General features: G+C 38.8%; 2 long non-coding RNA genes across 2 annotated transcripts; one reads left to right on the forward strand and one right to left on the reverse strand.

The window, feature by feature from the left end:
* Positions 1–1,565: 1,565 nt before the first annotated feature.
* On the reverse strand, positions 1,566–1,947 carry LOC137096795 (uncharacterized). Its single transcript, XR_010909720.1, has 2 exons — positions 1,893–1,947; positions 1,566–1,793 (listed from the first exon to the last, which is right to left on the reverse strand). It is a non-coding gene; the product is annotated as an uncharacterized lncRNA (long non-coding RNA).
* A 719-nt stretch (positions 1,948–2,666) lies between these two features.
* On the forward strand, positions 2,667–3,048 carry LOC137096796 (uncharacterized). Its single transcript, XR_010909721.1, has 2 exons — positions 2,667–2,721; positions 2,821–3,048. It is a non-coding gene; the product is annotated as an uncharacterized lncRNA (long non-coding RNA).
* The last annotated feature ends 21,439 nt before the right edge of the window (positions 3,049–24,487 follow it).

Here is a 24,487-nt window from a genome sequence, read left to right on the forward strand (position 1 = left end):
CTTTCAAATGAAGAAATCTAAATACTGTTTACTAGGGCTGGGCGGTTTCGTTCGTTAATTTCGTAATTCATTATTAATTCGTTATTTTTTTTATAACGAAGCGATATTGAACCATTCAGGAGCAACTAAAAAACGAAACGAATTTTTCAATTCGTTTCGTAATTGTTTCGTAATTGCTTTGTTATTGTTTCGAAATCGTTTCAAAATCGTTTCAAAATTGTTTCGTTATTATTTCCGCATGTCTGGTGCAAGTTTTATAGTTGTTGTTTGTTTTATCAGTGAAAAAAAATATAATTATCATACCAACAGTCAACAACAGAGGGAGAGGGAAGCTTCAGAAGTTCCCCCTGTCCCATTTGGAGGTTTTTTTAGCGTATTGCGCGATTGCGTCCGCCATTAACGAATCGATTCGTAATTGTTTCGTAATTGTTTCGTAATTTCCAAAATTTTGTAAATTTTGAACTTTTTTAAGGAAAATTTCGGAATTCTTTTAAAAATCGAAACGCAAAAACCCCCTAAAAACGAATCGAGTTTAGAAACAATTTTTTCCGTGGTTGCCCAGCCCTACTGTTTACACCAGGGGTCCTCAAACTTTTTAAACAGAGGGCCAGGTCACAGTTCCTCAAACTGTTGGAGGACTGGATTATAATTTGAAAAAAAAATGAATGAATTCTTATGGACAGTAAATATATCTTATTTGTAGGGCAAAAACACTTAACAACAATACAATAATTAAAATGAAGAACAATTTTAATAAATATAAACTTATTAGTATTTCAATGGAAAGTGTGGGCCTGTTTTTGGCTGATGAGATAGGATTGTTGTTGTTCTTGTTGTGTGCCTTCAAGTAATTTCAGACTTACATAGACCCTGAGCAAGGGCTTGGTAAATGACCTTGGAGAGCCATATCCGACCCCCGGGCCTTAGTTTGAGGACCCCTGGTTTACACATTGCCCAACAGCAGGACATCTTTCTGACAGTGGTGGAATCCAGACAGCATGAACTCTTGCCAGATTGAAATATGCCTGCACAGTTCCTCACAATCTGTGTTTCCAGCGTTAATCCTAATGTAAAAACCTTTTGATACCTGTCTTAATTCATCAGAATATGGGGTACTATGAGAGAGCTCCTATCCATCAAATATGTACATGTGTCCAGGGAGAAAGAAGGGGGCACAAAGAAAAGAGGATGGTGGTCTCAGACTCGGTGAATATCAGACCAGTTCACATTGGAGTTAGTCTGTTATCTACACTGTGCCCAAAATATGAAGCTTCTTCAGAATTTTACTGAAACTTTGGAATATTCTCTGACTCTCCTTAGGTTCTCTCTGACTTATCAGCACAAACACAAAACAGTCTATGTAGAATGTCAAAATATAATGTCAAAAGAGCATATAGTATGCTAATTAACAAAATCCCGAGTATATAGCTCAATTCAGTGGCCCAAAACAAAATCAAAAGGAGCAACCGCTCTCAAATGTAACAGTTCCAGGTCTAAACAAGGGTACCACTGTATATAGGCTTCAGGGATACATACAATGAGGTAAATCATACACAAAGTAAGCATAGAGTCCTGAGGCTATATTGAAGATGGAGCACCACTCTCAAAAATCTTCATGGAATAAATCCAAATTAAGTCCAGTGAAAATGGAGCACTGCTTCTCAAAATGAGTCTCTGTAGGAAAAGTCCGAATGGCATTCAACAGGGGTGCCCGGGTATTTTTGTACCCTGTTTCGGGGAAAGAGATCCCCTTCTTCAGGAGTTGAAGTAATCAGCAACTCTTAGACTCTTATCTATAACAAGATATAACATAACATAACATAGAGTAACAAGTATTCTCCAGCAAAATTACAGAAGTAAAAATAATCCATACAACAAACATATATACTCACATCATGCCAGATAGCATTTACAACAAATGACTCTGCTAGTAGTATATTCACACTGTGAGTACTTCTGTAGGTTCATCCACAGGTTTATAAAGGGTAATTGGAGACTTAAAGGAAACAGCTAAAATTGAGTGACTCATTAAGTCCCTGAGGGGAAAAGGTTTTCAACTTAAAGGTCCAATACATTTCCCTTTGGGATAGTAGTTTTTCTAAGTCCATATGGGGTTTTGGAATGATGCATTCCAGAGCACAAAATTTAAAGGAGTTGGGTGAATGTTTGTATTGTGTAAAGTGTGAATATAGGAGGGACTCAGTAGATAAACATTTTATTCTGGATTTATGTTCAGACATTCTAATTCTCAAAGGTCTGGTTGTTCCTATAGTTGTGTACACAAATTGTAATAGCAGTAACCTTATCTACCTTCTAACATGTGACTGTGGTTTGTGGTATATTGGAAAAACAACCAGACCTTTGAGAATTAGAATGTCTGAACATAAATCCAGAATAAAATGTTTATCTACTGAGTCCCTCCTATATTCACACTTTACACAATACAAACATTCACCCAACTCCTTTAAATTTTGTGCTCTGGAATGCATCATTCCAAAACCCCATATGGACTTAGAAAAACTACTATCCCAAAGGGAAATGTATTGGACCTTTAAGTTGAAAACCTTTTCCCCTCAGGGACTTAATGAGTCACTCAATTTTAGCTGTTTCCTTTAAGTCTCCAATTACCCTTTATAAACCTGTGGATGAACCTACAGAAGTACTCACAGTGTGAATATACTACTAGCAGAGTCATTTGTTGTAAATGCTATCTGGCATGATGTGAGTATATATGTTTGTTGTATGGATTATTTTTACTTCTGTAATTTTGCTGGAGAATACTTGTTACTCTATGTTATGTTATGTTATATCTTGTTATAGATAAGAGTCTAAGAGTTGCTGATTACTTCAACTCCTGAAGAAGGGGATCTCTTTCCCCGAAACAGGGTACAAAAATACCCGGGCACCCCTGTTGAATGCCATTCGGACTTTTCCTACAGAGACTCATTTTGAGAAGCAGTGCTCCATTTTCACTGGACTTAATTTGGATTTATTCCATGAAGATTTTTGAGAGTGGTGCTCCATCTTCAATATAGCCTCAGGACTCTATGCTTACTTTGTGTATGATTTACCTCATTGTATGTATCCCTGAAGCCTATATACAGTGGTACCCTTGTTTAGACCTGGAACTGTTACATTTGAGAGCGGTTGCTCCTTTTGATTTTGTTTTGGGCCACTGAATTGAGCTATATACTCGGGATTTTGTTAATTAGCATACTATATGCTCTTTTGACATTATATTTTGACATTCTACATAGACTGTTTTGTGTTTGTGCTGATACCCTACAAGTACTCTGGGATATTGTATAGTCTCTCTGACTTATACCAAACTAGGGACCAAAAATCCCTGAACGGCATGTGGATTTGCAGAGGTGACGTCTGTTCCACTTCAGGTTTTGAGGTTCACGTACACAAGCTCCAAGTGTCATGAGGGAGGCATTTACTTTTCTTCTCCTGCCTGATGAATAAATCAGTGAAGCTTTGGGATTGCATTATAGATTCTATGTATTTTAGTTGGCACAGTAAAACTGCCACTGTTTTGTGGATTTTGAATTCTGTCTGATTTTGGGTTACCAACACAGCCACCCTGAATAGGTTTGTTGGGCACATTAGACTCTATTAGGCCTCTTCCACACAGTCATATAGCCCAGAATATCAAGGCAGAAAATCCCACAATATCTGTTTTGAACTGGGTTATCTGAGTCCACACGGCCAGTTCAAAGCTGAAAATGAGGGGTTTTATTGAGCTGTGTAGAAGGGGCCTTAAGACCCTTTCAGACAGGCCCTATATCCCAGGATCTGATCCCAGGCTCTCTGTTTATCCCAGATTATCTGGCAGTGCAGATAATCTGGGATAAACAGAAAGCCTGGGATCTTTCTGTTGGAGTAATAAAATGGCTGTTCCGATACTATCTCATGTACTTTAATCAGCAGGAAGGATTACATGTGGATCTTTTTTGCTTTGTCTTTTGTTCTTTGAGTGCATCCATTGTCACATCTCCTCTTCTCTTGCAATCTGGTGTGATATGGCTCAACAGAGGACATCCTTATCTGTGAAATCTAGCCCTCTGAAGCCAACAGGCTCTGTTGAAGTATACCATCCATTTGTCCCCCTGCTGCCACACATTCTCTTTCATTAATATTGGCTTTGATCACATCATTAAATCCACAGGCCCATCAAAAAGTGGAGCTGTGTTTGGGCGACCCGATACGACTGATATTAATGAACACCGTACACTGCGACTGAACTTTTCCTCACCTCTGCTGTTTACAGAAAGTCAACCTCCATGCGAGTTAAGTCCTCACTGCAGAACCTGCTTTAATTTCTTTTACACGACCGACCTTTCTCACACATCACCGGCTTCTACGAGGTGAGTGGAGCAGTAAGTTCAGATCTCCCAGTCTGATGCCATTTTAATTGCAGAAAAGGGCATTCTGCTGGTGTATAAGAAAGAAGGCCCAATTACTCAACTCATTAAGCATATGAATATGATCCTGGTGGTTGTGTGCAGGGAATGAATAGATTTTCTTTTTCTTCATTTTCTTTTCATCAAAATGAATGGATGCTTGAATGCTCGCTAAAGCCACAACTTGTAATTATGCAGCTTTAAAAAAATATTCTCTATAATTTAAAGAAAACCCATTCTATTATTTAGAGAAGGTGGCAAAATGGAATGACTTACAGTACCTGATGGTCCACACCAGGATCGTAGCCAGGATTTTGATTCGGGGGGGGGGGGTGAGTCTGAGTGAAAGAGGGTCTACCCTAGCAAACCTTTTGTATCGTTACCCCAATAGCCCCATGTATATGGGTTATATTGAGCATGGTGATCAGATCATGATATGAATAAACAGTTTAAATAATGTATCAGTAAGGCCTTTTCACAGACCTCCATGAGAATTTGGGGTGGGGGGTGGGGCTGAAGGTTTGATGTATGCACACACAAATCTGAATTCACCCAATTTTCCAGCCAAGGTGAACATTAAGGACAAGAATGTCACAATGTTTTTGGTGGTACAATATCAACCCAGGTTGTCTTATGAGCAGACCACATCCTAGACTAATGATTTCACTTATATATAGCTCTTTAAGATGTAGACAAACTAGATAGGGTTGACATATATTCAAATGCCCAGTCAGTCACAGAGTTCACTTGAATATCACTTGAATGAAAACAGTTTGACAACATGTTAATAATTACTATGACTTAATTCTATGGGGAAAATGAGAGCTGTAGTTTGGTGAGGCACTAGCACTCTTTGCCAGAGAATGCTAAAGACCTTATATAACTACAACTCATATCATTCCTTAGTATTGATCCTTGGCCAAGTAATTTCAAACTTTATTAATTCTAGAGTGTATTAATCCATCTTACCTGTCCAAACGTATCTCCCTCTCCATCCCGCCTCGGAATTTAGAATTGACCAGTGAGGCCCTGCTCTTGGTCCCGCCCTCGTCGCAAATGCATTTGGTGGGGATGAGGGATGGGGCTTTCTTGGTGATGGCCCCCCACCTGTGGAATGCTCTCCCTAGCTAGATTAGGTCGGCTCCATCCCTACACTCTTTTAGAAAGAAGCTCAAAACATAGTTTTGGGACCAGGCTTTTGGACAGTAGGTTTGGCAGTAATCATAATGTTGGAAATTTGATTATGACAGGCTTTGGACTGGGTCGTCAGTTGCTAAATCAGACTTTGATTTGGCTATATGATGAATAATAATGTTTTAAATGTATTTTAATCTATTATTTTATCTTTTGTATAATGTTGTATGTAATGTTGTCGGCATCGAATTGCTGCTGTCATAAGCTGCCTCGAATCCCCCTTTGGGGGTTGAGAAGGACGGGGTAGAAATGTTAGAAATAAATAAATAAATAAAGTGGATATATAGTCTCCCTGTGTCAATCTTACCTAGGTTGCTAAGTGATATGAGAATTTTGGACACCGATTCATATAATCATGATAGTTTAAGACAGTGGTTCTCAACCTAGGGTCCCCAGATGTTTTGGCCTACAACTCCAATAAATCCTCAGCCAGTTTACCAGCTGTTAGGATTTTTGGGAGTTGAAGATCAAAACATCTGGGGACCCACAGGCTGAGGACCACTGGTTTAAGTCTATGCAGAAGCCAGCTTCAAACTTCATCAGCTCCTAAGAAGTCCATCCTGTGGAAAATCCTGTGCTCCCCTTTCAGCAAATTGGGTAATGAAAGGTGAAATAAAGAGATTTATCCATAAGGATGAGCTTCTAAATAAAGATTTAGGGACTCATGTTGATGCAAGGACTAGCAAGAAAGACTTCGAAACAATTATAGAATAAGAGATTATTCACTAAAAGTACCCATTACTTATTGCCTTAAGAAAGGAACCAACTATAAATGCCAGTGCTTTTCATGTTTCCTCCCTTTGTTGATATTAAACATAATCAGAAAGAAAAAAATTACTGACAAGGTTCAGTGGATGATATTTCTGGAGTGTCACCTCAGTGGGATATCACAGATAATAATTCCCTTTTTTCACAGCTAAGCTATGAGGCATTAGGAATTTAAAAACTCTGAGATCCAGAAGGATGGCTTAAGCCAACTAATTATCAAAACTATCTCAACCAGAAGAATGCCACTTGGATAATGGCCAAGGAAACTAATTCCCATTTATGCCATTTTCCCCCGCCAGCAATATAAATGAACACATGTAGTGCATTAAGGAGATCAGATGTATTCAAACTTTAGGCTTGATTCAACTCCCAGCTAATGGATCATCTGCTTCTTTCTTCCCTTCTGCCAAAATTAAAGCCCACCCTTTCCAAGAAATTGCTATGCTAGTGTGTAAGCAACAGAGAAGAACCTCTCTGATTGTAATAAGTGGACTTAGAGAAATATTAGCCAAAAACACTGGTATAATTTGTAAGGCAAATCTAAACAGGCATGAAAATCAGGAATTAACCTGAGCTGACTCCTGGCTGTTCTCATGACATTTTCCACACTTCCAGTGAGAATCATGGGCTATACTAAGTTAAACTAGTTTTGCCTCATTTCAGGCAAAGTCAGGGATGCTCAGGGGTTTGCTTGAAACTCCAGAGTATCTCACAGCTTTGGGTCACTATAGATAGCTGGATTGGGTCTGATTCAGATTGGTCTACTGTCTACACAGAACACTGTTGCTATCATCTTTTTCCTGTGTTCATCAGCACAAGTAAAAGAGACAGATTGTGTCTATTTTTCTGATTTTGCTTGCAGCTGCAGAGTTCCTAGACATTCTTGCTGACTCATTCTGTCATTAGTAGTGGTACATACATGACCAGAGAGAAAGTTGGTATGGTGAGACCAATGTAGTCTTGGCCTAGCAGGACCATGAATATGTCAACCACCATCACAGGAGGTTCATTGTTCCCAAAAAGAAGAATAACATATCTGGGGGACCCACAACAGTGTTTCCTTAGTAATTTGACTCTTTGGTCCCATTTACTCTGCTCTGTGATGCAGTGTAAGGGGCGCATTAGGCTAACATGGGAGACTAATGCAATTTAACACAGAAGAAAAATGGAGCTCTAAGGGCCCTTCCATTCTGCCTCTTTTTCCAAGACTTGATCCCAGATTATCTGTTTATCCCAGGTTATCTAGTAGTGAGGATTCATATTTTCAGTTTAATGCAGATAATCTGGGATCAGATTCTGGGATAAAAGGCAGTGTGGAAGAGTCCTAAGTTTATTCCAAGTTAAAAAGGCATGAGCTGTGTGGGGCCTGCCTCTTGAGATTGCCATGGGCAATCCCAGGGGGTGGTCCACATAGCGATCCTGCCTCTGCAGGCTCAGTGGTATGTGGAAATTACATGACAGATCGTTGGAGGGGAAATTCCCCTCTCCAAAGTTCCATCACATCATTTAGACGTGCCATGGAGCAAGCTGAAGGCTCCAACCTCAATAAGAAGGATTTTCTCAGTGTTTTAATGCAGGGCAGGGTACCGAAAGTTGTTCCCACCCGTGCCAACACCAATTTGGCATATTTGAATATCTGGACACCCACTTGTCAAAAAGGTGAGGGTTGGGCCCTTCTGTGGAGTTCTCTCTGCATTTTCTGTATTGTGGAAGGGCCCCCAATCTCCTTATCTCCAATTTGCCTAGATAGCTTCGCATCCTTCAGAACAACTCCAAATCCACAAAAAGCTATAAATAACTTGAAGAACCCTGAAATTAATGTCTCGTTACCCTACCTATTGGTTCAACAGGAAGGCCTGAATCTGCAAAGGTTTAAACCCTTCCATGGGTTTGACCCTGATGAGATCAGGCATCTGACCTTACCCTTTCAGGAGGTTGAAACTGAAGTGATTTAAAGGCTGACAGCCCTGTCCATTACCTTAGAAGCTACATAGTTCATAGGGACTTACTACTGCTTTGACCTCACATGAGAATAGAAATGGGCAGTGAATGTCCTCAGATAGGGCAATGCTTTGAATTCCCAGTGCAGCAGGATTCTTGGTTGTATCATATTTTGTGCTATGGATGTTATGATATGTTGATCCCCATGAGGGGAGGGGCAGGTGTGTTCTTGAAATATTCAAGGGTAAAACTGTGCAGAGATTTGTTATGTCGCCTAAGTGGGGAGAAAAGGGTTGAAATGATTAAATCGTAGAATGAAATACTTGAAGATTGACATATCTGTAATGTAATCAGGTGCAAAAACAGGTACAACAAGAAGAGCAATGATACAGTTAACCAATTTTAACTGGGTTCTTCTGATGTACAATAGCCATTTATTTATTTATTTATTTACCAACCATACTTGTATCCTGCCTTTCTCAACCCTGAAGAGGACTCAAGGTGGCTTTACAAAGGCAACAATTCAATGCCACATGTATGCAATATATATATATATATATATATATATATATATATATGAATAAACAAAAACATTAAAACCAATCAATTAAAACATAGCATTAAAACAACAATTAAAATCACATAATCTAGGTTAAAGCAATGGTATTCCCCGTAGTAACCTATGGATGTGACAGCTGGACCATAGGGAAGGCTGAGAGAAGAAAGATAGATGCTTTTGAACTGTTGTGTTGGAGGAAAGTTCTGAGAGTGTCTGGGCGGCGAGAAGATCCAACCAGTCCATACTTCAGGAAATAAAGCCTGACTGCTCATTGGAGGGAAGTATATTCGAGGCAAAGATGAAGTATGTTGGCCACATAATGAGAAGACAGGAAAACTTAGAGAAGACAATGATGCTGGGGAAAATGGAAGGAAAAAGGAAGAGGGGCCGACCAAGGGCAAGATGGATGGATGATATCCTTGAAGTGACCGGCTTGACCTTGATGGAGCTGGGGGTGGCTACGGCTGACAGGGAGCTCTGGTGTGGGCTGGTCCATGAAGTCATGAAGAGTCGGAAGCGACTGAACGAATAAACAACAACAATCTAGGTCATATTCCAGGGCCGGTCTGGGGCCAGTTTAGTTTAGATCTCAACAGGTAGGAAACCCAAATGGAATTGCTTTGAATGGAAAGCTGTGTGTCAATTCTTCTCCTTCCATTTAGAAACATGTTTATTTATAAGAGAAAAATAAGAATGCAGATTATACAAAGTTAGGCTCAGGGTCCAAGAGGGCAATGTTGTCAAGTTTGACTGGTAGTGGTTCTTCATTGTCTCAGGCAAGAAAGACTTCTATCCTTCACAATCTTCACTTTTCAGTTAATAACATTAGGCATTGCACCTGTCACCTTCTCCATGGAAAACAACCTATGGATTCACCTATGGCCTTACACCACTCACATGTTTGTACATAGAGGAAGAGGAATTGGAGGAGGACATTTAATGAATAAAGAATGATGTCACCGGCTACTAAGAGCTGAACAAATATACTGGATAATACTACATTCTTAAAACTTGTTTACTTTCACATGAACCTGGTCTTCTTTTTTGGAAATGCAGAGCCGCTCACAACATTAACAAGAAACTTGAAGATGAGGTTCTAGGAAAAGGTCATACTTTCAGTGTGGTCTTCTACCCACCAATATTTTCATGCTGTTGCCTTAATATTAGTTTGGTTTAGGCTGTAATTCTCCCTTTCTTCTTTCTATATATCCTGACTGTATAATTATTTTACAAGGTAAAGCCTTAAAAATGATAGCTGCTCACAGAATTGAGTCAATGGGATCACTGCAGAGTCAAGCTGAGCATTTTCATAAAAGGGGGACATTTCCTCCATAAATATCTTACTGCAAAACCAATTATTTTCCAACAGCATAAGCCAGCTATTAAGGTTGCTTTTAATTAAAAACCAGCTCAAGTGCATTTGTGCACAAATGGACAGTGCAAGGCTTTATAAGTAATGACTCAGAACATTCAAAATAAGTTGCTGGAGTGGAAATTGGATTTATTCCTTTCTCTTCCCCTTGGGATAGAAGCCGCTGCTCATAGTTATAATTTATATTACCTGCATGTCTCCTTGACTATTAATTTGTTTCTTTTGATTCCTCCTACCAAAAATCACATTTGAGTGCTGGACATATAGGCTATTTTGACATCATTTGATCTTGGGAGATTTTCATGTAGAATTTCTGCAAACTAAGTATCCTAAAGGCATCAGATTATCTCTTCCCCTCACAGCATCACCTCATTCCCTAAAAACACAGAGAACTCGGTAATACTTTAGACCAGTGGTTCTCAACCTGGGATCCCCAGATGTTTTTGGCCTTCAACTCCCAGAAATCCTAACCGCTGGTAAACTGGCTGGGATTTCTGGGAGTTGTAGGCCAAAACACCTGGGGACCCACAGGTTGAGAACCACTGCATTAGACCATGATGAATGGTGGAAGGCTGCAAGTGGGAACCAAAAATCCCAGTAGTATCATGTATCTTGAGGATCTAACTATATTAAAGGTATTAGATCCTGTCTGACCTTGGAAGCTAAGCAGGAGCATCTTTGGTTTGTACTTGAATTGTTGATTGCCAATGAATACCAGGTGCTAAAGCCTACATTTCAGAGGAAGGAATTGTTAAAACACCTCTGAATAGTCCAGTGGTTCTCAACCTGTGGGTCCCCAGATGTTTTGGCCTTTAACTCCCAGAAATCCTAACAGCTGGTAAACTGGTTGGGATTACTGGGACTTGTAGACCAAAACACTTGGGAACGCACAGGGTGAGAACCACTGGAATAGTCCTTACCTATCAAATCCAATGACATTCAAAGCAACAAGTTACTTGGAGAAACTCAAATACATTCACAGTTCTTCAGACTTTTGGGTAATGCACAAATATCTGCAAGTAGACTCTTGTGCAATCTACAAATATATTTAATAAACAACAACTGATTTATTTGCTAATCTTACCTAATCCTGACCTATGGAATCAATAGGACTTTCATAAATGTTGACTTGCCATTTGAACAATTGATTCAGTGGTTCTATTCTCATCGGGACAATGAATAGATTTGGGCCATCTGATTTAACATGTCTCATTAAGGACTTTTGATGCTAGGACTGCTGGAATGCTCTGGCAATTAAAGGTCACACCAAATGCAACAAGGTGTTTCTTTGGGAAGCAACATGTTTCCCAAAAGACTCTGTACAAATGAAGAAATTGGCAGTCAGCAGAACCCCACACATAGCATAGGTAATATAGCAAAAACAGGCAGTGCTCATCAAATCCTAATTTTCTATATGTATATTCATCCATTGATGCCATAACATAGGACATCTCCCCAGCTCTACAATGTCAGCACTTAATCAATGCATGAATTAAAGGGCAAATGCTTAACAACTTGGCTGTTTCGAATTGAAGTGCCCAAATACAAATATCACTCTTCTCATCTGAATAGACCAAAGCAGATGTGATGTAGGAGTTCTGTGACTGTAATGCCTTAATAATAATAACAATAATAATAATAACAGCAACAAAACTTTATTTATATTCTTCCCTATCTCCCAAGGGAACTCAGGGCAGATCACAGTACACATACATGGCAAACATTCAATGCTGTTTGGACAGACAGGACAGAAACAGATAGAAAGGAGATATGTTGTGTTGACATCCAGCTTTTTGGTGCCTGGGAGGTTGTGCTCAAATCCAGTCACAGGGGTTGCTGTTGCTCCATCTTCTATGATTAAGAGCCATCAGGACTTCCTCCTTCCTTTTGGTTGCCAGGCATTTTGTGATCATTTTCTTTTTTGGTACCTCTCCCACTTTTTAGTGATACCTAATTTCTCTACTTACAGCTCTAAGCTGTTTTTGAACTGCTTAAGTAAACGGTGAGTTGGGCTGACAGGTGCTCATGCCAACCCGGGTCTTTGAACTGGCAACCTTTCAGTTGATAAATCTTATTGCTGGTGATTCACCAGTTGTGCTAAAGCCTGGGCTTACCTGTTTTATTTTTTCAAAATGCAGCTGTAGGTGGTCTGGTTTCAATGGGGTCTGTATTACTGGAAGGGAGGTGTCAACATTTCATCCATAGTTGTATAAAACTGCCTTAATTAATGGAAAAATTAGGAAAAGAAACACATCATTGTCATCATGAATTTTTAACCAATTTGTTCAGTTTGTAGCTGACAAGAATTTCAAAAAAAGCACACACATACCTTACTTGTCATTTATACTGAAGAAATGATGTGCCAGTTTCCCTGCTTTTTTAATACACAGATATTAAAAGATAACATACTAAAATATTGGCAGCTAAAATGTGCAGCTTGTTTTAAAAGTCAAGGAAAAAGATGTTTACATTCATAGAAATCTAATGCAATGCCAAAAGTAACAGAAATGTTGTGTCATAAGGATATAGATCAGGCATCCTCAAATTGCAGTCCTCCAGCTGTTTGGGCTTTCAACTCACAGAATTCCTGACAATTGAGCAAGCTTGTTAGGACTTCTGGGAGTTGTAGGCCCAAACATCTCAAGGGCCACAGTTTGAGGATGCCTGATATATATCTTAACAAATGTCATTCTTTTCAGGCAAGAACAAAAACTTTTACTATTTTTTCCTCATTTCAAGAAAGTTATGGAAAGCTCTGGAGCGTTCAAAGATTATTCACATCATGGGGCTTATTCTGAACATTGTTTTGTGCTGAAAACTACATTTCTCCACACAAAATAAATTCTGGCACAAGAAGTACATTTGAAAAAACAGAAATGTTGTCTGTCATCCTTTTCACGAATTGGCATGATGTGAGTCTGGCTCACAATATTTCAATTCACTTTTACAGTTCATTGTATGGGTTGCAAATGTCTTCCGATCATGCAAGAACCAAAAATTCCAAAAACCCTGTATTTCAACTAGTGCAGCATTCTTCCAAATGAAACAGAGAGTGTTTGAGGACCAGGACATCAAGGGATACCAAGATGCTTGTTTATAAAGCCATTGTCTTCCCAACCCTGATATATTCCTGCAAAATGTGGATTGTCTACAGATATCACATGCAATTCCTGGAACGATTCCATCAGCGCTGCCTCCGGAAAATCCTGCCAATCTCTTGGGAAGACAGGCAGACAAATGTCAGCATGCTAGAAGAAGCAAAGACCACCAGCATTGAAGAGATGCTCCTCCACCATCAACTCTGCTGGACTGGCCACGTTGTCCGAATGCCCAATCACTGTCTCCCAAAGCAGTTACTCTACTCCGAATTCAAGAACTGGAAACATAATGTTGGTGGACAGGAAAAGAGATTTGAAGATGGGCTTAAAGCCAACCTCAAAAACTATGGCATAGACACAGTGAGCTGGGAAGCCCTGGCCCTTGAGCGCTCTAACTGGAAGTCCAGTGACCTGCAGTGTTAATGTCTTAAGATGGACAGTTTTTTTGTTTTCCTTCTACTGTGCTAATTTGGTTATTATTATTATTATGCTTGAGTGATCCAGTACTTTCTTTCACATTTAACCTCACCACCCTTTCAAGGCAGCCCTCCACAAGGAACACAGAACTATCAATTTGATCAATAAAGCCTGCCTTAAATATATAAAAGAGGGACTTTTCAGAAGTATATCGAAATCCGATATACTCTTTGTGAGCATGGTTTTACTAAGATGAATTTGATACACATTTAGGAAATAGAGATTGATATCAGGATTCCCAAGACACTTATGAAAGCCATAGACACATCTCCTCAAAACAGCAAGCCAGACACATATGTCCCTCACCCATTCCAGAAATCTAACTGATATATCTAAGTTCTTTGTCACTTTCCATAAAATGCACACCGTATGGGAGAAAGATACTCTGCAAATTGACAATTCCATAAAGGCAAAATGTGGACAGCTGGTTCTTGTGCATGATGATTATTGTGTGAATTAAACTATGATCTAAATGCCATATCTAATGTTATGTGAGAAAATATAAATTAAGAGGATCAATTTCCCACCAGAAACAGTTGTCTCTGAACAAGATCATCTTGGCACACTAATAAAATAAACCACAAATCATCTTTTCTCTAGGGTTTACACTCTTGTTTTAATTTACCCAAGCTCAAGACAATATGGCAAAATCCATTAGCAAAAGCATAATTTACTTTGTCTGTGCAAGAGGGAAAGGGAGAGGGAGAGAAAGAAAGAATGGTGGGGGAAAAAAAACCCAGATGTCTTTCAAGGTAGTTTCGGGAAGATATGATCTATGAGCAAATTCATTACAAGGTATAAATATTTGCTTATTAAATTATTTAATGGAGAATATGATACACTGCTCAAGTTAAGACACTCCATAATTTAATAGATTAAAATGGAAATAAAGATATCCATCTGAACACTATTTTTGCACCTTAAGGTATTCATAAATTGGAAATTCCTTGAAGTCACACAACTGCAAGAATCACCACTAATTGTTGAAGGTTTTCATGACCAGAATCACTGGGTTGTTGTAGGTTTTTAAGGCTATATGGCCATGTTCTAGAAGCATTCTCTCCTGACATTTCCCCTGCATCTGTGGCAAGCATTCTCAGAGGTTGTGAAGTTTTGCCTGCATCTGTGGCAAGCATTTTCTCTGAGGATGCTTGCCACAGAGGCAGGTGAAATGTCAGGAGAGAATGCTTCTAAAATATGGCCATACTGCCTGAAAAACCTACAACAACCCAATCAGCACTTAAATTTCCATGTTATATTTCACACCATTTTCACTATATGCTGCATGTGTTGAACTCCTTGTCCTTCATTGATTTGAAATACCACCACACTACATTGAACACATTGAGCTCTGTGTGATTTTGCAAACTAAACAAAATAAGGGAAGATTATCATTTGGATAGAAGACTACCAGGGTATCATCTGTGATCCAGGAAGGTAACCTCACTGAAACTCTAAAGAAACATGACTTCCAGTTAGAAATGAAAATATTGAAAATACTGAAGTTCCGACATTGTCCATAGACACCTCCAAGGTCATGTGGCCGGCATGACTGCATGAAGCATCATTACCTTCCCACTAGAGTGGTACCTATTCATCTACTCACATTGGCATGTTTTTGAACAGTTGGCAGAAGCTGGGGCTAACAGCGGGAGCTCACCCCACTCCCTGGATTTGAAATGGCAACCTTTGGTCAGATCAGGGGTTTAACCAACTGCACCACAGGGGGCTCCATTCAGAATACTACAGCAAGTAAAAAAGCAAGATGAACGATTTCTCTTATTTAATTTAGAAAAAAACTTTAGGTTAGTTAAGGTAAAGGTAAAGGTTGTCCCCTCACATTAAGCCCAGTCATGTCTGACTCTGGGTTGTGGTGCTCATCTCAATTTCTAAGCCAAAGAGTCAGCGTTGTCCATAGACACCTCCAAGGTCATGTGGCCAGCATGACCGCATGGAGCGCTGTTACCTTCCCACCGGAGCGGTACCAATTGATCTACTCACATTTGCATGTTTTCGAACTGCTAGGTTGGCAGAAGCTGGGGCTGACAGCGGAAGCTCATGTCACTCCCTGGAATCGAACCTGCAACCTTTTGGTCAACAAGCTCAGCAGCTCAGTGCTTTAACCTACTGCGCCACCAGGGGTTAGTTACTGTGACCATATTCTGAGATTGTGTAAGAACTGAAATTTTTGAAGCTTCAGGAAACTTGATGCACTTTAGCGAGGGTTTGTTCTCACCCCATTGACATAGATTGCTTAACATACATTTGGCTGCACATTTTATATTTGGTTTAGTTGGGCAATATTTCCATTCAGCTTAAGTGCTACATAGAAAAAATATTTTTCATTCTGTTTGCAAAGATTTGTGTTATGCAATCCTGATATGAGATTTCAGCCTGGATATTGCAGTGGATATGGCAGCTTAACTTCAACAGTAACATTCTTTTTTCTGTGTGCAAAGCTTTATGCTTTATGGCAAAGCTTTCAGGCATGTGTGCTCTTTTTTGCCTCTTGAAGTAGGACCACCAAGAAGTGGGCTTTTAAAATCTATCCTTTGTCAGCTTTAAGTTTAAGTCCAAATATCAGGCCATGAGGAGTTTCTGGCAAAACCATTGGTTCTATGAAAATACCTTACTGTCTTAAAATATTCATGCAGAATATATAAATCGATCCATAGGCCCAAGGGTTAACCAGTTTCATCTCACATTATGGACCTCTGTGGGTGCACAGGAGCAACTTCTGGCCTGATACAGGATGGATATAGGGCCAGTATAGACCAGACCCTAATCTGCTATGTGAGAAGTCAAGATGTATTTGCCTTTTGTTTTCCCAGTGTGGCTTTTGCACAAGGCTTCCTACATCTATGGTACTCGCAAGCACACCTGCAGACATTTTGACCATACATTTATGGCAAGGCGAGCAATACAGCTGACAAAGCAAGCGGTGCATTTTTAGTTCAACTAGCAATGTGCAGGATTCATTGGGTGATTCATTTTTCTCCCTTCAGCAAACAAATTCTCTGCAATAAATGATTTATACATTTTGTTATGAGCTGTAACATATCCCAGTGTGGGATATTTATTTCAAGGTGCAGAGTGTGCATTTTGCCACAACTTTGGTCTTCTCTGGTTAACGAACTGAAGTTTGTTTGTTTGTTTTTTTCCAGGTGGTATATATACCTGTAGCCTCTGAGTGACTATTTTTCTCTCTTTCTTCTCCCTGTACGTTTTTTTGTGTGTGTGATCTTTGGTCAGAAAAACCACCAAATTCAAAAACATTGATCAATCTTTTATTTCACTTTACAAAGGAATATCTGTAGATCAACAACAGCCATAAGGCCACAGGTTTCCTACATCTGAGGTGAACGTATGAGTGCAGGGGGATATGTTGAATATTCTAGTCAGGTTGAAACAACAGGAACAGAAACCTTAAATCTCTAGATTGGTTCTCTTTATTTCCAGAAATCTGAAATCTCAAAGGCTAGAAAACCATCTGATGCAATAGGCTCAGGGAATGTTGCAAAACTCTGCTTGCCTGACCAATCCACAACATATTTTCCTTACATCTGGCCAATGCCGGTGTGGACTGAGTGTTGATTTATTGGCCTCTTGAGCATCTACATCAGGGCATCAGGACGGATTACAGCAGGTAGTCAATAAATGCCAAAAAATACATTAAAACACACTGTTACAATTAACACAATTAAAACAATGATAAGCATCTACCTCTGAGGATGCTTGTCATAGATGCAGGTGAAATGTCAGGAGATAATGCCTCTACGCCATGGCCATATAGCCCGAAAAAACCTACAACAACCCAGTGATTCCGGCCATGAAAGCCTTCGACAATACATTGATTAAAAACAGTTTGTCAGTTCAAAACATAATCCAAATCAGTCAACTGTGGTCCACTGAAACATTATTTTCCCAGATGATCCATTTATTACACAACTGCTTGATCCCAAAGCTAGGATTTGAGGTTTTTTCTGTTGTTGTTGTTGTTGTTGCTGCTGTTGCTGCTGCTGCTGCTGTTGTTGTTGTTGTTGTTGCTGAAGTTCTTTCCACTGCAAATATAAAGGCGTTAGCAGACATTGGTAAATTTGTTACAGAAACAATTGATACCATTTTAACCACTCTTGAATGAAAACATTACTATGAATAATTTTGTCAGTCACAAGTAGGCAATGCATGTTGGTTTGACTCTGTAAAAATTATTCCAAAATGGTCAAAAATGTTCCTCTTCAATATTTTCTGCACATAAAATTATATTTCTATGCAGAAATATTGTTTCCTGTATGGAAAACACTGCTGCCAGTGCAGGAAATGTTATAATTATGGCCTTATCCTATGCAGAATTTGCATGTCAGTGTATAGCATTGAAAATAACTTCTGTGAAGAAAGCAGCATTTTCTTTCTTTTTATGCAGAAAAATATTTTGGTTTTTTTGTAAAGAAATGCTGTTTCCTTCATGGCAAATGCTGTTATTGTTGTTTTGTTTTTCATAAAAAGCAACCATGGAGAATTTTGGCCAGAATAAGGTCCTAATTATTAATAGACTTTGGAAACTGCATAGAGTTCAAAGACTGCCTCAGAGTAGGAAGAAAATGACTACCATTATTAATTGCTTCATTTAAGGAGAAACTCAGTGTAGACTTATGTCCTTAGGCAACTCCCCACCCAAATAATGGGGTCAGTTGGTTCATTCTAATTGGGACTTACAACAGGTTTCAGACATTTTTTTTTTGTGAAGGTGCCGAAAGAAATCGTTCTACTATCATTTATCATGCAAATGTATATGCTATCTGACAAAGACCCAGTAAGCTGTTTTTCATTAATGTACTGCATTCTGGCCCCTCCTGACCAAGTTCTTAAAACACACTTAATGGAAGTATTTAAGTTCCAGACTCTGTAGTTATAACAGCAGTTCACGATTTTTGAACATGACTGCCTTCCATCTTACAAACTGTGGGGAGTACATTGAAATACAAACTGGACAGAAGTAAGCTCTCATTTCTTGAGATGGTGAGAATGCATTCTCGAAATAGTGCCTTTGGTAGGAAAAAAAAGCTGAGCGTTTTATCATCATTTATCTCAAGATAAAATCATAAGATTACATTAATTAGATGGTTTCTCACAGAAGAGCTTTTCTTTTTATCATGTAGAAGCCTTTTAGTCTCTCCCCGTGCAATCACTTTTTTCAAGTTCTGAAATTCTGAAGGTTGGAGAAAATTATATATTATTTGTCCTTTCAATTCTGCATGGTATCCCAATAGTTCAAAAAGACCTAATGAAAAAGGACACTGCTCAGAGATGGATAATTGTGTGTCCTTTTCCTCCACTTTTTCAGGAAGGACAATTTATGACCACTTTTATTTATAATGAACGTATAGGACAGCAGTAGCATCACAAGGGTTGGTGTCACCTAGTTTGGTAAGTCAGTGTGTCACCCTTCCATAAAATGACATACCACAACATTGCAGCTAAAATACCACAATTTTGAAGTATCTATACATCACCCTCCTGCATCCTGAGATTATTTATATGTGTGCCTGATCCAGGTAGAACGAAGATGGAATCTGAGTATTTATGGAGAAGAAAATGGGAATGTATGTTCTGGGTTTCAAGAGCTCTGAGGTTGCACTTCAGTTAATAACTTTTGAGGGGTCATACATATGTATATGTTTACTAGGGCTGTGCAAAAAGTCATTTGTGCATCCTAGGTAAAGGTTTTTCCCAGACATTAAGTCCAGTTCTGTCTGACTCTGGGAGTTGGTGCTCATCTCCATTTCTAATCCAAAGAGCTGGCATTGTTCGTGGACACCTCCAAGGTCTTTTGGCCACCATGGAGCACCATTACCTTCCCGCCAGAAAGGACACAGGTTCGAATCCAGGGATATGTAGTTTAGGGTGGGGTCTTTTGAATTCTCTGCCATAAGTCTCCTTGTCTTTCCAAACTACATTTCCCAGAATTCTTTGCTCTCTCAGTCTCTTTCCCGGAAAACTCAGCTTGTCCTGCCCTTCTGTTTTCTTCTCCTCCTGGTGAATTTTTAATTTTAAAAGAAATGGCAGCCTTTTTGGCTTTGCCTTGCTTGCGCTGAAAATGAAACTGACTTTGATAGGCCATTTCTGAGCATTACAGAATACAAACAAAGAAGTATGGGGTGAGTTTTTATTCTTAAGTTTTTACATGGTCAATCCCCCCCCTCTTGTTTCTTAATATCTGTTCATATATACAAAACTTACAAATTAGAAACAACTCATTATTTGCACACCCCTAATGAGTAATGAAACTTTTTAATTGATCGCACGGGCCTATGGATCAGACAATATAGAACTGTCCAATTCTAAATCCTGCAGATTTTATTTACATAGATGAAAATTCCCTTCAAGAATTAGCTATAGAAATAAAACAAATACAGATAAAACAGATAGATAAGAAATGAAACAGATACAGATGAAAACAACTGAGAATATACTGCATGAATCATAGCATAGCTTAGGCAATATCTATGATACGAAGGCATATTCATGGATGCACTACAACTTCAAGTTGCATGAGAAGGGTTAATATATGGAGGAAATCTATGTTGCCTGTGGAAAAGGATTGGGATGAAGACCTTGAGGATGCTTTCTATCATCATATTTAATGAATAAATTAATGCATTTCCTTCTAAACCCACAACCCATGTATGCCACCAGAAGCCTATCAGAGACACGTTGAGGTCTCCCCTAAGAGACTCCCATGGCCTTTGGCACAGGCACAATAGGCTGAAGCAAATGACTTTAAGCCCGTAAGAATGGTTGTCCTCACGACTCTTTTGTTACTTCCCTCCTTCTATTGGTTCATTGTAATGAGATATGAGAAGGCTAATTTGCTTTATGCTTAAATCAAACATTCTGCACTGGCTGAATAAAATAGGTTCACAACCAACAAATTTGCACGGTAGTATGGTTTACTTGGGAAATATTTACATGACATTAATACATGTACAGTGTGACTTTCAGAGTGTACATGTCAAAATTGCTGATATGGAGGGAGGGAGAAGAGGAAAATTGTGTATAAGGAAGTGATCTTTATGCAATATTATCTGGTATCTAAGAAACCCTAGGACAACTTCTCTTAAGACAGGTTTCAGATGAAAGAACCTACACAATGCATAGCAGATATGCTCAAAATCAAGATAGTAGGGAAAAAATATCAGTGCCATAAGATTTGTTCACAAACAATTATAGTTTGGTTATCCGTGTATTGGTTATAACATTGGTTGGTTATCCATATTCTTCCCTTTGATGAAAACCTTCCACCTCTATTCAAAACTGCAGCCTAAACAAAGTTACAAAGATACATTTCTCTTCATTTCTTCTATTCCAACTTGGTTGAGAAGGGGTGTAAATTGAAACACGTAGCAAAAAAATAATAATGAGTAGCATATATATATATATATATATATATATATATATATATATATATATATGGAGAATATTTCACAAACGTCTTTATCTTAAGGACAATGAACTGTTCATTGTTGCTCTATCTACCATCTACGTATTACTCTTGTTTTTTTGTCTGTTATCCTATCTTTCACTCATTATGAAATCCAAAGCAGTTGACATGCAGGACAAAATAGATGGAGATTTGTACCCTAAGTGTTTGTATGCTGACAAATATATAACCACTTGTGTGCTACATATTTGTTAAAATTTGTTAATTGCACATCTGCTACATTTTTTGTGTATGTCAGGAGCGACTTGAAAATTGCAAGTTGCTTCTGGTGTGAGAAAATCAGCCATCTACAAGGACATTGCCCAGGGGACGCCCGGATGTTTTGATGTTTTACTATCCTTGTGGGAGGTTCTCTCATGTCCCCACATGGGGAGCTGAGGATGACAGAGGTAGCTCATCCTTCGAACCTCCGACCTGTCAGTCTTCAGTCCTGCCGGCACAAAGGTTTAAGCCATTGTGCCACCAGGTGCTCCTATCTGCTACATAATTCCACAAAACATCATGTGTGCTATGCAAGCATAGAATACAGTGTTGGCAATTATGTGCTCTAGTTTTGAAATCAGTTGAGATTGTGTATTTTCTAGTTGCCTAGACTCATGAACCTGAACTTTCCTATCTTTGGGCTGCCTGGCCTACTGACCCTGTCTAGATCCTAGACAATGGAAAAATTGGCACATTTTTCCTGTCACCTGCATTGGAACTTGTCAAATCTCAAGTCAAATTCTTTTTGTCCTTAACATATAATGTATGTGTTTTGTTGATTAAAAAATAATAAGAATTTATCCCATTTGCCTTGCCTGAAATGTATCACCAACTTGAAGAAGACCATATTATTCCATTGTGTATGTGTGTCTGTGGCATATGTGTTAGAATGAGAAGACTTTGAGGGATGGTCTATTCTGTGCTGTGATTGTAAATCAGGACTACAACTGTGGTTGAAAAAAGAGGAATAAAATCCCAGGCTTTTTATCATTAAAACACAAAGTTCTAGGACAGGATAGATGATTCTGACAGTTTCATCCTCTCCCACATTTGAGTTGTTTTGATAAAAAATTATTTCCTTCTGAAGTATGTAGAAACATGCAGACTCTAGTAAAGTCTTATCACAAATGAATTGAGCTGAATGCCACCAATCTCTACTTGACTAATTTGTTCTTTGCTTGAAACCTGTCTATTTGCTGAACCACTTAACTTAGCTCTTCGGCAGAAAACCGGTTGGTGTAAATTTCTCATATGGCTGTAATTGTGTTGTTATATACAACACTCATAATGAGTTCATGGCTTTTTAATTTGTGTGCACAGGTAGAACCATTTTATAAGACACAAATCCAATTACTTCCAATATAGATTGTGTGTGTGTGTGTGTGTGTGTGTGTGTGTGTCAGGATTGACTTGAGAAACTGCAAATAGCTTCTGGTGTGAGATAATTGGCCACCTGCAAGGACATTGCCCAGAGGACACCCAAATGTTTGATGTTTTTATCATCCTTGTGGGAGGCTTCTCTCATGTCCTTGCATGGGGAGCTGGAGCTGACAGAGGGAGCTCAACCTTCTCTCCCTGGATTTGAACTGCTGAGCTTTTGGTCAGCAGTCCTGCTGGCACAAGGGTTTAACCCATTGTGCCACTGGGTGCTCCTTCCAATATAGATATATTCATTGGATCATTTGGATTTACCTATGTTTACTCACCATTGATCAACTGATTAAGTGAGTATACTCTAGTTCAGTGGTTCTCAACCTGGGGTCCCCAGATGTTTTTGGCCTACAATTCCCAGAAATCCTAACAGCTGGTAAACTGGCTGGGATTTCTGGGAATTGTAGGCCAAAAACATCTGAGGACCCAAGGTTGAGAAGCACTGCTCTAGTTTGGACCAATAGGATTCCAGCAATGCAACTGCACACATAGCACATATCTTTTAAACCATGCCTTCATTGTACCATCTGATTTTCCAGGATTGCAGAAAGAGACATCATACATTTTTCATTGTAGAATGGACAATAAGCAAGTATCCTATCCCAAAATGATGGATAGATACTTACAGGCTATAAGTATCCCAAGTCCCATGTTGACAGTGCTTAGCCAAGGCATAAAGAATTCAGCAAGCATTATTGCCTGCTTTCTACAATATTCTACTATCACAAGCACTTTGGGAGGTTACACAAATGGCTATACAATGTTGGGTTTTGATGAAAAAATTGTATAGCACAATCACACACACCCATGATGTAAGTATGCAGTAGGATCTTGGCCTTTGCCGCTGAATCTAATTTATTTCAGTCAGCTTCCTGTCCTGCTTTGGCTTTGCATATAATCGGATGTCAGCAAATCCTTTTTGTTTTGTGTATAACCCAACTGGAAAAATTGTGAGAAAGTTTATTCTCAAGTGAAAACTCACTCAAATGTAACCCAGTTGCTTTTCATTCAGCATTTAGTTTGAAGTCCTGTTTTTTTTTCTTTAGACCTGCTAATGGAAAAGGTGTGGAAAAATTTTGTTCTCATGTATCTTCCTTATTCAAACCTCCTCCATGAAAAGCTTTGATATTTTTTAAAACTGCCGTGTTTGATCCCTGCTGTCAAATTGTTTGTTTGTTTTAATTAAAATGCATAACGTTTAAGAACAACATTGCCTTTTATCTACAAAGGAGCCTTGAGGTGCATATGAAACCTATCAATAAATACAGAGATTAATCTAGGTTTGTTCCAAAATAAATATTGGCCAGAAAAGAGAACGGATGATTTCTGCACAGTAAAGTCAAAGCAATGGCACTTGAAAAACAGATTTTAAACATTTGCAGATCCTTTTTAGTAGTTTTTTTAAAAAAATCTCTAAATATAACCAGTTCCTTTCTATGAGTATCTAAGCTCTGTAGAAGAAGTTGTGTAGTTCCAAGTTTCTCACCACCAATGTCCATTTCTCTCTTCCTGAAGCAGTATATCATACTTTAAAAATGGTTTCTTTGAAAAGTTTGTACATACAAAATCATGCATACAATTTAAATATACAAATAGCCAACATGTATACAAGTGAAAAAGGACACAAAGCTTTGCCTTAATCATGGGGGAAATGAGTAAAAATGGGTTGTTGTGAGTTTTCTAGGCTGTATGGCCATGTTCCAGAAGTATTATCTCCATGTTTCAGTATTCTAGAACATAGTCATACAGCCCGGAAAA

Source organism: Anolis sagrei, chromosome 4, assembly GCF_037176765.1.
Source record: "Anolis sagrei isolate rAnoSag1 chromosome 4, rAnoSag1.mat, whole genome shotgun sequence".
Classification (NCBI taxonomy): Eukaryota; Metazoa; Chordata; class Lepidosauria; order Squamata; family Dactyloidae; genus Anolis; species Anolis sagrei.